Genomic DNA, 13,481 nt, shown 5'->3' with positions numbered 1-13,481 from the left:
TCAGAGGCAGAGTCATAAGTCTCCAAGTCCATTTTGAATCTTCTCTGAAAACAAAAGGACAAATTCTTTGATTTTGATTGATTTTATCTTTCACAAAAGTTTAGAGATTAATTTATGAATGAGCTTGCTCAAGATAAACGCTATCCATACAAAATGAGGTGATGAGGCTGCCAGATTGTCCACACCCGTACTATGCTTGCATGTGTCACTCTTTTTGTGTATAATCTATTTTTAGTCAGGCATGTGTGTTGAAGTTTCCGTAACAGAGGAAATGGACAAGATAGCAGCAACGAAGAATACTTTGACTTTTCGGCATGTAAATTGCAGCTAGGCTTTTCTTGCATTTGGTTAATACATTTGAGAGGATATAAAGTTCTATACAAGACGTGTCTACAATTGTATCAAAGAACACAAGAAAGGAATAGGCTTAGGTTCATCCATATCATTTGAGTCCTTTGCATCATAAACTGACATTTTGTAAGGTTTTGGGTGCCTTGGGTGTCTTGAGAGGTTTGAGTGTGGTGTGATTAAGTAATCTTCACAATACACGTGTCATCATCTAAACCGTTAATTTTTTAAATCACAATTTAAAGATCATATGTGCAAAAACTCAATCAAATTGGAGATTGTTTAGTTATTTGATGAGTTGAACTTATACCAACACCATGCTCCATCTCCATGGCTAGCTCCATGAACTAGCACAAAATGCTTCATAAAGGCATCTAGGGTTGGAGATGAGGTGCACATTCTTTTCAAGCAAACAAATAAAACGAAATACTCAAAATGCTCAGCTGATCACATATGCTCCAATCTGTTAATGTATGGTTTTTACTATTTTCTTTTGGCTTCCCTTGACACTTTGTAATAGGATGTGTAATGTAATTTATCAAGCTCAAGTCTAGATTAGGGAAAACTTTTATTGGTGCTCTTCTATAATCTTTGCTCTATGGTAGCTCATGCAAGTTAACAAAGGTATTGTGCATTGCATATCATTACATTAAACAGTCTTCATAAAATGATGACTAGTCATCCGCTCATATGACTAGTCATCCTTGCTTCCAGCTTCTGGATAACAAACTGTTTGTCATATTCCTCTTTCTCTCTCTCACGCCCATCTGTGGTTTTCACCTAACGAATTTTTGGTGTAAAGGTCACGATTTTGGTCATTTGGCGGCTGTCTCTTTTGCGTGGAATTTTGGGAAAGATTGTTTTGCTTTCTTTATCTTCTTCCTCAAGAGAGAACCATATATTTTTCATCTATGAGTTTTCCAATTGATTTCTTTTTGAAAAACTGCTTTTGAAAACCCGAATCTGCATCTAGCTATTCAAATCATCTCTCATTTATATCTAGGTCAGATTCACGATGATTTCTTCAAGAGTATGGTTTCTTGAAGAAATTGGTCATTCTCCTTTGAATCCAAATATTGTTTTTGGTCCGTGTTGGAACTTGCAAGCTTGTGCCATGGGATGAACGAGCTGGAGAAGGAGCTGTCATTGCCATGAAGAACTGAGCTTCAAGTTTTGCTAAGTTGGAGAAGAAGATTGCACAAAGGAGGTATTGCTCATATTCCTAAATAGACCTAGGTGAATCTTGAGCTTGGTTGTATTTCCTTTGTAAGAATCTTTTTCTACTTAGTGGATTGCCTGGTCGCTTGATGACTCCCAGTTTTTCCCAATGGTGGGTTTCTGGGTGAACAAAATCTGTTTTGCATATCTGTAATTTTTCTGGGTTTGTGTTCTTGGTGGTTGACTAGTCATCTTTATATGCTGTTTGATGTTTGCATGATTTTGATGATTTCACAGAAAATATGATTGTTTGTTTAAAGAGACCTTGTGTTTGAAAGAAGAGAGCCTCAAACTTGAGGTTAATAACCAAGATCTTCAACATGAAATTCTCATCCTAAAAGAAACCAAAAAGGAGTTAAGTGACAAATTTGAGTCTCTAGAAAAAGAAAGTGATGCTCTTTTGTCAATTAGGAGTAACCTTGAGAATCAAGTTAATGTGCTCATGGAAAGTATCATTGGTTTCCAGAACTCAAACAAACAGCTCCTAGGTGAATTGAATGAAGCAAATAGGAAGATTATATCTATGACCATTGGTGCTTCAAAAATTGACAAAATGTTGAATATGGGAAAAGTTCATGGGGACAAAGGTGGCCTTGGATTTAATCACTTTGGTTCTAGTTCGTCTAGCTTTACCACTAATTTTGTCAAATCAGAAACTCCAGTCACTGTACCTCTTGATGTTCAGCAGGTTGTCAAGAAACCTAAGTTTGTTCCAACTTGTCACAGGTGTGGGTTGACTGGTCATATTCGACCAGTCTGTCATATGTTTATCAAAGATAAGACCAGAAAATTGTCTTCAAAATCTAAAGGGAATCCCAGATCTTTGCAAGATCAAGTTGATCATTTGATGAATGAAGTTACTAAGATAGCCAAACTTGTCTCCCTCAAAATGAGTTCTCCCATTGTGCCTAAGTCTTCTTGGATTGCAAGAGGTCATACCAAATCTCTTGTTGTGCTAAATGTCTTTGCTGCTTCAAACACCAACTCTTGGTATTTTGATAGTGGTTGTTCCAAACATATGTCTGGGGATAAAAATGTTTTCTCATCCCTCACCCCCTTTGATGGAGGCACTGTGACTTTTGGTGGAGGTCATAGGTCTCAAGTTGTTGGAAAAGTCTGTTTGTATCCACTGGTCTGCCCGAGCTTAAGAATGTTAGATTTGTTGAGGGTCTCATCCAATCTCATTAGTGTGAGTCAGCTGTGTGATGATGGAATAGTAGAGGTTAGATTCTCCAAGCATGGCTGCAAAATCATTGGAAAAGGTGACAATGAGATTGTTAGCGTGGCAAGGTCTAGGGACAATTGCTACTGTATTGATGGTGTCAATAATGCAAAAGAAGTAGTTTGCAACAAGGTTGTAAATGAAACAAGTGTTTTGTGGCATCAAAGGCTTGGACATGTGAATTTTAGAGACTTGCATAAATTGTCCAAGAGAGAGTTAGTAACGTGGTCTACCAAAGCTTGAAAAATCTGATCTGCATGTTTGTGAAGGATGTCAATTAGGCAAACAAGTTAGAGTGTCACACAAAAAGGTTAAACACATTCAAACTAATGTTAGTCTAGAACTTGTTCACATGGATCTTGTTGGTTCTATCCAAACCATGTCCCTTGGTGGAAAGAAATATATTCTTGTCACGGTTGATGATTTCTCTAGGTTCACTTGGGTCTCATTCTTACGTGAGAAATCTGAAACCTTCCAAAGGTTTAAGTCTGTTTGTCACCTTTTGCAAAAAGAGAAGATGACTAGTCATCTACCTCTTGTTAGAATTAGAATAGATCATGGCACTGAATTTGAGAATTCTCAGTTTCTGAAATTTTGTGAAGAAATGGGAATTAAACATGAGTTCTTTGCACCTATTACACCTCAGCAAAATGGTGTTGTGGAGAGAAAGAATAGGGTGCTTGTAGAAATGGCAAGGGTGATGCTAAATAGCAAAAATCTTGCTAAACACTTTTGGGCTGAAGCTGTCAATACAGCTTGTTACATCTCAAACAGGGTATTTGTGAGTCTGGTACCAAACAAACTCCCTATGAGATTTGGAAAGGAAAGAAGCCTAATGTGTCATATTTTAGGGTCTTTGGTAGCACATGCTATATTTTGAGAGATAGGGAGCATCTTGCTAAGTTTGATTCTAAGTGTGATAAGGGAATATTTCTAGGGTATTCCACCTCAAGCCGTGCCTATAGAGTGTACAACTGTAGGTCCAGAACCATCATTGAATCCATAAATGTCACTATTGATGATTTTGCTGCATCTACAGAGATGGCATTGGATGAGGATGATTTTTACCTCCTCCTCCTCTTGAGGAAGAATCTCCAGTCTGGATCTTGTGGTTGACCTCACAACGTTGGAAATTCTGTCCCGGTTGACTGTCAACCTTTTCAACTTCTAGTTCCATCTCATCTGTCCAGGCTGCCAGCTCTCATACCGATCTTAGTCCTCTCACTCAAACTGAGAGTGTCATTATTGGCCCTCTTAATCAGGGAGTGAGAACTAGGAAGCAACTTGCTCAAGAAATTAGCCATGTGTGTTATGTCTCCAAGGAAGAGCCTAGAAATGTGAAAGAAGCCCTACACCATGGTGAATGGTTTCTTGCAATGCAGGAAGAATTAAATCAATTTGTGAGAAATGATGTTTGGTACCTTGTTCCTAGACCAGTCAACACAAATGTCATAGGCACTAAGTGGATTTTCAAAAATAAAACCGATGAGCAAGGTAATGTGGTAAGAAACAAGGTTAGATTGGTTGCTCAAGGATACACTCAAATGGAAGGCATTGACTTTGATGAAACTTTTGCCCCTGTTGCAAGATTAGAATCAGTTAGATTGCTTCTTGCCATTGCTTGTCATTTGAAATTCAAACTTTATCAAATGGATGTCAAAACTGCCTTCTTGAATGGTGTCCTAAATGAAGAGGTCTATGTTGAGCAACCAAAGGGTTTTGAAGATCCACATCATCCAAATGATGTGTTTCGGTTAAAAAAGGCTCTCTATGGTTTGAAACAAGCTCCTAGAGCATGGTATGAGAGGTTATCCTCTCATCTTCTAGGAAATGGGTATGTTAGAGTGCATTGATAAAACTTTGTTTGTGAAACGGTTTAAAAAGGATGTCTTGATTGCTCAAGTGTATGTTGATGATATTGTGGTTGGTTCTACCTCTTATTTGCATGTTCAAGATTTTATTCATGTCATGACTAGTGAATTTGAAATGAGTCTTGTAGGTGAGCTTAACTATTTCTTAGGTCTTCAAATTAAACAAAGCCATGATGGGATCTTTGTATCTCAATCTAAATATGCAAAAAATCTTGTGACAAAATTTGGTTTGGAGGGGGCAAAATCTGCAAGAACTCCAATGAGCACTAGTGCTAAGATTCATAGAGACTTGCATGGCAAAAGTGTGGATCAAACTCTCTATAGAAGCATGATAGGGAGTCTTCTCTACTTGACTGCTAGTAGACCTGACATTTCTTTTAGTGTTGGTGTGTGTGCTCGGTTTCAAAGTGATCCAAAAGAGTCTCACGTGTTTGCTGTTAAGAGAATCATTAAATATGTGAGTGGGACTATTGAGTTTGGGTTATGGTATACCTATGACACTTGTGTCAATCTTGTTGGGTATAGTGATGCCGATTGGGCAGGTTGTAGTGATGATAGGAAAAGCACTTCCGGGGTCTTCTATGTAGGCAACAATCTTGTTGCTTGGCATAGCAAAAAACAGAATTCTGTCTCCTTATCCACTGCTGAAGCAGAGTATGTTGCAGCTGGGAGTTGTTGTACTCAACTCCTTTGGATGAGACAAATGTTGGAAGACTATGGTCTTGCTCAATCATCCTTTCTAATCTATTGTGACAACATGAGTGCCATAGATATTTCAAAAAATCCTGTTCAACACTCTAGGACTAAGCATATAGACATTAGGCACCATTTTATTAGAGATCTTGTGGAAGACAACATTTTATCTTTGGAATTTGTTCCCTCTGAAAAACAGCTAGCAGATATACTCACCAAGGCCTTGGATTTTCAGAAACATGTTACACTTCGGCAGTCCATTGGCCTTTGCTCAATTGATTGATTAGCTGGTCTGTTCTTTGTCTTCAGCACATTTCAAAACAGTTGACTAGTCATCTTGCTTGTAGTTGACTAGTCAAGTCCAAACTTTTGTGTTTTGTTTTGATGTTGATATGTCACTGTTCATATCTCTCATTTCTGATGGTGTGAATGATTGAATGTTTTTGTGCTTTGTCTGACTTGTGCATAATCCCTTTTCTTGTTTAAGATGCTATTAGATGAGACTTAAATCGTGCTATCTTGTCCTCTTGGTGAACCACGTATCTTTGCTTCATTTTGGACTGCTCTTGTTATTATCTCTTAGCTGGTCTCACTCTCTTAGCCAATCTATTTAAAATTTAAAAAAAAAAAAAAAAAAAAAGGAAGTGTGACCAATGTAGTCACGGCTCTAGGACGGTATAAGGTGTTTTGATTGAAGAATCTAGAGCAAAGAGCCGTAAAATTGGGCCATTCAAAGCACTTATGTTCGGGATGTGCAAGTAACTCAAAATAAATTATCAAATATTTTGCCATTAGAGAGTGATGATTTTTTGCTGTGAGCCCATACTATGATCATGTCTTAAGAATGCTTTGTATACTTGTTTCTCCAAGAGAGATAAGATATCATCTCTTGTGTCCCTTGACTCTAAACCTCCTTCTCTCCTAAATATGCCTTGTCTCTGAGCATGAATTGCATCTCATTGCCTATCTCTCAGAGTTGATTGTCTATGTACACTGCATATGGTTTTAATCTTTTCTTCTTTTTCATTCCCTTTCCTTCATGTGTTGAAGACTTGGTCTAGGCTATTGTGCTAATGCAATTTTGATCACTCGATATATGTGCTAGTTCATGCTTGTGTTTTTAGAAATCAAAACCTTGTCTTTCACAGGATCGATATTATTTGGTGTTTGTCATACTGCTGTTTTGGTTGACTAGTCATCTCTGCTTATGGTTGACTAGTCATCTGGGTGTTTTGCATTTGATACTCGCTCTGGTTTGCATTAGTTGACTAGTCATCATATTTGTGGTTGACTAGTCATCCGGTTCTGCCTGTGCCAATTCTGCCTGGGTTGACTAGTCATCTTGCTTGTAGTTGACTAGTCATCCGCTCTCTCTTAACCGATCGTCTTTTTCTTTTTCGTTTGGCGGTTATTTTTTCATTTTTGGTTCCGAGCGGTTTTTTCTTTTTTGGGTCGTGTCGTTTGCGTCTTGTTCCTTTTTAGGTCAATTCTTTTCTTCTTCTTCCTCGTTTTCTTTTCCCTATTCTCTCTCTCTCTGTTCTCGACAGTTTCGTCTTCTTCTCCATTTCATTTTTTCTCTCTTCGAAATTCATTCCCGCTGCTAGCCATGTCTTCCTCAAAGCCTATCCTCACTTACCACCGTCGTTCCAAATCCAAATCCACTGAAAGTGTGGATTTCATTCCCTCAATTCCTAGGGCTTCTAGAACCCGTCCCTCTTCCTCTGTTCCTGTCGGAGATTCCTCTCCATTTGTGTCTTCTGAGGCTGCCTCCTTCTTTGAAGAAGTTGTCTCCAAAAGGAAATTTGTTCTGAGAGGTCTTACCAGTTTGATGCTATTCCTTTGGCTGCTCAGGAGTTTGCAAATCAAATTTTGGAGCACTACCACCTTCATGCCCTAAACTCTCTCTCTGGTAAGTTTAATGCCTCTGTAATTCAAGAATTTTACTCTAACTTTCCTGCTGATCCTAAGGAGTCAAAATTTCAGATAATTGTTAGGTCAGTCCCCATTACTCTGAGACCATCTGTTATCAATCGGGTCTTAGGTTTTCGATCGTGCCCTGGTTTTGATTATTCGAAATTTGCTCTTGCTTCTGCTGATTACTCCATTGATCTTTTTAAATCTATGGCATACACTGATCAATCCATGCCTTTGACTTCTAAAGGTCTGCCTATCAAGTCTTACCTGTCACCGTTTTATAAATTTTTGTGGGACTTTATCCGTCATAATGTTCTCCCCACTGGGAACAATTCTAATCCCACTCTTGCTGCCTGTCAACTCATGATTTCCATGGTGAATCATGATAAAATTCCCCTTGGTGATATCCTTTATAATGCCATTCTTGGAAAGACCATTGGTCATGGTACCAAGCACAAGGGGACTCTTGTCTTCCCTTGTCTGATTCAGTGCCTTTGTGAGCAAAATGGGGTGGTATTTCATGATTCCGATCAATGGCATCCTCCCATTGCTCCTTATGGCAAGGCCTCTGCTGCCCTTAGCCAGAAAGTTTCTAGAACCTTTCTCATTCATGTGTCGTCTTCCTCCGAGAATGCCTCTCTCGAGATCAGCTGGCGCCAAGGAGGAGTATATTCAGATCTTTTGAGCCGCATTCCATCCACTTCGACTCCTGCTGCTGCTGCTGCTGCTGATACTCACTGATCCCCGCCACTGTGAGGACTCGGATGACTCTGTGGATTCTGGTGGCTCTTTGGTGTTTTAGCTTGGTGTTGCTCTTGGCTGTGTCCTTGTTAGGAAGATTAATTCGGATAGGTTGTGCATTTTGATAGGGGAAGTTGTTTTGTAATCTCCTTATGGGTAGTCTGTGCATTTTGCTAGGGGGGATTGTTTTTGTTAACACATTGTGGGTAGTCTATGCATTGTGATAGGGGGAGTTGTTCTGTCCTGTTTTGAACAACTAGTATTTGACTAGTCATAAATCTATGTTCTGTATTGTTTTTAACCAACTGTTGTTTGACTAGTCATCCATATATGAATATGTGCTGTTAACCTTGTTCCTATATGCCTATCACTTTGTGGTTAATCCCTTTTATATGCTGTTTCTCTCTCTCTGCCTTTTTGCACTTTCCTTATCAACAAGGGGGAGAACACTCTCAACCCCACATTGCATATTGTTTTAAAAATTTCTGTGATAATATGCTTGTTTTTGTGCCGGGAAGATTGGTTGTTCTTGCAGGAACTCTCACTTCATCATCTCATTAGTCTCGGTTTTGGGTTGAGTGTTCTTAGAGAGTGTGTTGTCAAGGAAAGCCAAAAAGGGGGAGATTGTTAATGTATGGTTTTTACTATTTTCTTTTGGCTTCCCTTGACACTTTGTAATAGGATGTGTAATGTAATTTATCAAGCTCAAGTCTAGATTAGGGAAAACTTTTATTGGTGCTCTTCTATAATCTTTGCTCTATGGTAGCTCATGCAAGTTAACAAAGGTATTGTGCATTGCATATCATTACATTAAACAGTCTTCATAAAATGATGACTAGTCATCCGTTTCTCATATGACTAGTCATCCTTGCTTCCAGCTGGATAACAAACTGTTTTGTCCTATTCCTCTTTCTCTCTCTCTGCTGCCATCTGTGGTTTTCTGACCTAACGAATTTTTGGCTCTGTAAAGGTCACGATTTTGGTCATTTGGCGGCTGTCTCTTTTGCGTGGAATTTTGGGAAAGATTGTTTTGCTTTCTTTCTCTTCTTCCTCAAGAGAGAACCATATATTTTTCATCTATGAGTTTTTCCAATTGATTTCTTTTTGAAAAACTGCTTTTGAAAACTCTGAATCTGCATCTAGCTATTCAAATCATCTCTCATTTATATCTAGGTCAGATTCACGACTGATTTCTTCAAGAGTATGGTTTCTTGAAGAAATTGGTCATTCTCCTTTGAATCCAAATATTGTTTTTGGTCCGTGTTGGAACTTGCAAGCTTGTGCCATGGGATGAGAATTTGGAGAAGGAGCTGCCATTGCCATGAAGAACTGAGCTTCAAGTTTTGCTAAGTTGGAGAAGAAGATTGCACAAAGGTATTGCTCATATTCCTAAATAGACCTAGGTGAATCTTGAGCTTGGTTGTATTTCCTTTGTAAGAATCTTTTTCTACTTAGTGGATTGCCTGGTCGGTTGATGACTCCCAGTTTTTCCCAATGGTGGGTTTCTGGGTGAACAAAATCTGTTTTGCATATCTGTAATTTTTCTGGGTTTGTGTTCTTGGTGGTTGACTAGTCATCTTTATCTGCTGTTTGATGTTTGCATGATTTTGATGATTTCACACACTTTCACATAGTTGTTGCTAGCACAGGGGATGCCTAGATTGATGGGTCCTTCTGAGTGCCTAGGTTGTCACTAGTAATCTTCTAAGGTTGCAGGTACATTGTGGCATGATCTGTGTGTTCTCTTGATTGTGATTGTTCATGACTAGCAGTTGACTAGTCATACGTGTATTTGGTCAAGGTTTAAAGTGTGTGAAGATTGCTGAGTTGTTTTGTCTTGGTTGTGTAATTAAATCTACCATTTGTCACCTAAGTACCAATTTCACAATCTTTGCTTGGCATTTGGTATAGTCTTAGTTTTATTGTCATATGTTGGAGTGTGTATCTCTAGCGTCCCCTTTTGTTATTGTTTTAAACGCCTAAAGCTGCCTAGGAGTGGCAAGTGCCTTGAGTTTGTCTTAATACCACGTCAAGGAATTTATTTTTCTCTTTTTAAGAATGATAGGAATTACGACCTTTATTTATTTTGAAAAATTCAAGAACATCTGTCACACCCCAATTTTTTTTTTTTTGGGAATGTGAGGTAGAAGAAAAATTAAAACTAAAAATTTAAATATCAAGAAACATGAAAATTGAACATAAACTTTTATTTAAGTCAAAGTAATTTACATTGTACTAACAAGCAAACTAACAAGAAAGTAACAAACTTTCAACAAAGCACTCAAAACTATCCATAATCCGTTCTTCTTGTTTCCTCAGCAAAAACTAAACTTCAGATTCAAAGCCTGCAATAGATTCAATAAGGGGTGAGCATCACACGCTCAGTAGGGGTCCTATGTCTTATGTGATTAGTGAGATTTATAATGTACAATTTATGCAATGCATGAATGAACTTCATTTCTACCCAACCCGTTAATTTATAGGGAGTTTCACTAAAACACCCAAAATGGAGGTTGAAATTATAAAAAAACCCAACACCCAAAACACTTTATAAACACACCCAAAACCCATCATTATACACACTCAAAACCCATTTATAAACACACCCAAAAAGTTGACTTTGGGGTTGATTTTGGGTGTGTTTCTATGTTTAAATAGTGCTTGAGTTTTTTTATAAATACATGTCTAGGATTGAGTTTATTTATAAATTTGTAAAATTGATATAATAGGACAAGCAAATCTGCATGTCCCATACCATGCATTTTACCATTGTAATTCTGAATGCCCCATTATATAAACTAACACCCATCTCAGTTATCCCATAATTCCCCTTTTGCTAGTCATCTTGTCTACACCATTGATCTCTAAGCCCAAATCACTCAATCGACAATTATACTGCCGATTTCCTAATCTACTGTGCATACGGGCTCGCCTGAACTTGGTCCCTATAATGTTTAGACTCAACTACACAAAAAGATTCTTCCAATTATCTTCTTTTCCATAATTTCTTTATCAACCCAAAAATTCCAACCACCACTGACAACATATGAAAATGTCAGTATTCTTCAAATTATAATGATAATTGACAATACATATACACCCAATCTCAAGGATAACAATCAAATGAAATAACCCATCATAATATAGTATTTACAATAATAATCAAATAATATTACCAAGCATAATATAGCATTTACAATATTTAATTAAATCAATGTATGCAAAACCTCCCCAAGAAAAACCCCTACCTCAAATCCAAAGCTATTGTATAATTCCTAGTTGTAAGTTCAAACACCTCGTATTCCTTCAACAAACTTCTTGTTCTACACTTTCTAATATTTCTCCTTTTCTTTCCTCATTCTATTGCTTCCTATCATGCATTACCATGCATGCTGTTTACAACAAGTTAAGAGAATTGGTTTCCTATTTATAGTAGTAAAAGGCGGTAACTTGATGGTTTGTGATTGGTGGAGTGTAGGTTTGGTGATATACTTGATTTCCTAGATTATCCCACTTCTCCTAAGGCCAACAGCTCATGCTTTAACCAAAATCTTAGTCATCTAGGTAAGAGCTTAGTCATCTAAGTTTACACCTGTGAAGAAACTAGAGTGGTAAGTTTTTCTTATGTAAATATCTTGGTACGTGGCATCACTTAAATCAACCAAGTAAGTATTCTTTTACAATAGTACTATTCTTGATAATTTGTCATGAAAGTAATAACTATGTGGTCAGATTATTATTATTATTATTATATATATATAGATATATATAACTATAACCCATGTACATATATAATCAATCTAAACGAAATTTTAACTTATAAGCAAAACATTTGATTTCAAAATATATATATATATATATATTTTTTTAAACCGGACTTCACAACATCCATGCAATTCTGTATAATTTTATAGTACTAAGTAAGTGCCCTAAGGGTATTTAAGTTGTTGAGGTAGCAAATTTTTTTTAGTACAAGTGATTGTCTAAACTATACATGGAATGTGTGGTGTTTTTAACATACACACAACTAAGATATCATAGAGAGTTCAAACCTGAGACCTCTACTTGTAAGGCAAATACAACCCTCAAATAACAGAAAGATGTTGACATATGTTGTCTGGAAGACTACCATTCAAACTGTTTCCTGATAGAGCCAGATTTTTCAAAGAAGACATGTTGAAGACAACATTAGTAACATGACCTTTTGGGGCATTGAATTGCATCCACAAGAACTGCAGCTCTATACTGCTGATCTCGTTTGGAATTTCTGAAAATTCAACACATACGTATTATACTCATAGCAAACAGGCCCAACATAATGCACAGGAAAAACAAATTAATGTATCTCACACCTATTTGGCTATAAATGGAGGATTATCTTATATGTTTTGGTGCAATGTTCGAAATTATTATAACGAAACCTTAAAAGTATTAAGATATGAAATCATTGTAAATATATTCTTTCCTCGCTTGTATATTCGTTGGCTGCAAGTTAGGATTCCAGGTTAATTACTAAATTGTAGGATCAAAACGTAGGGTGCTTGTACTAGGCACTGCTATATAAATCCTTGTATATATTCAACGTTGTGAATATACAAAATATATCAAATACCATTTTTTACAAAAACACCCTGCAGTTGCATGTCAGCTTTGATTTCTAGCAAAATTACTAGATGGAAAGCACATAAAACATCAGCAAATAATATCAGAAGTTGGGAACTTAAGTCAGTCTGCACCTTCGAATTTGTTATAGTCAAGGTTTATCTCCTTCAACATGGTTAAGTTTGCGATTTCTCTCGGTATGCTACCTGTCAAATACGTAACATGTACATGTTCAATATGTGCATTTGGCAAGATATAAAAAAGGCACGAAAAAAAACAAAGTTTATATTGGTAATATGTTAAAAGGTACGTACCTGATAGTTGGTTATTGTTGAGATTGGTTACTTGAAGTGAAGATAAGTTGAAGATATAAGTGGGTATGGAACCTGAAAATTGATTGCCATACAAGTTGAAGGTTTCAAGTTTGGGGAAGGAGCCAAATCACGATGGATTGGTTCCCATAAAGTTGTTGTATCCGAAGCTAATCAACTTCAGCCGGTGTAAATAAGACAATTCTTGGGGCAAGGTGCCACGAAAGGTATTGTTTCTCAAGCGCAGCTCAACAAGAAATGAGAGGTTGCCGAGGTGCGGAGGAATGGTGCTGGTGAGTCCCATGTAAGAAAGGTTCAAGACTGCAACTCTAAGGTGGTGAGCGCCACAAGTAACGCCAACCCAGTTGCAAACGGAGGTGGTGGTTGACCAGTTGACCAAGATGTTTTGAGGGTCAGTGGTGATATGAGATTTGAGAGCAAGAAGAGCAGACTGGTCTGTGCTGATGTTGTTTTGTGCTTCTGTCATGGCAGGGTCAGCCCTGACTTTTGGGTGGCCCTAGGCGATAAACTAAATGAGCCCCCTTCCCTTGGTATACAATT

At 37.5% G+C, this 13,481-nt stretch overlaps 1 pseudogene; it reads right to left on the bottom strand.

The window, feature by feature from the left end:
* Positions 1-12,092: 12,092 nt before the first annotated feature.
* On the bottom strand, positions 12,093-13,407 carry LOC148914649 (uncharacterized; annotated as a pseudogene).
* Positions 13,408-13,481: the final 74 nt, after the last annotated feature.

Source organism: Prunus mume, linkage group LG8 (genome assembly GCF_029339155.1).
Source record: "Prunus mume cultivar Tortuosa linkage group LG8, ASM2933915v1, whole genome shotgun sequence".
NCBI lineage: Eukaryota > Viridiplantae > Streptophyta > Magnoliopsida > Rosales > Rosaceae > Prunus > Prunus mume.
Note: the sequence above shows the minus strand (reverse complement) of the source record. Positions and strands in the feature narration are given on the sequence as shown.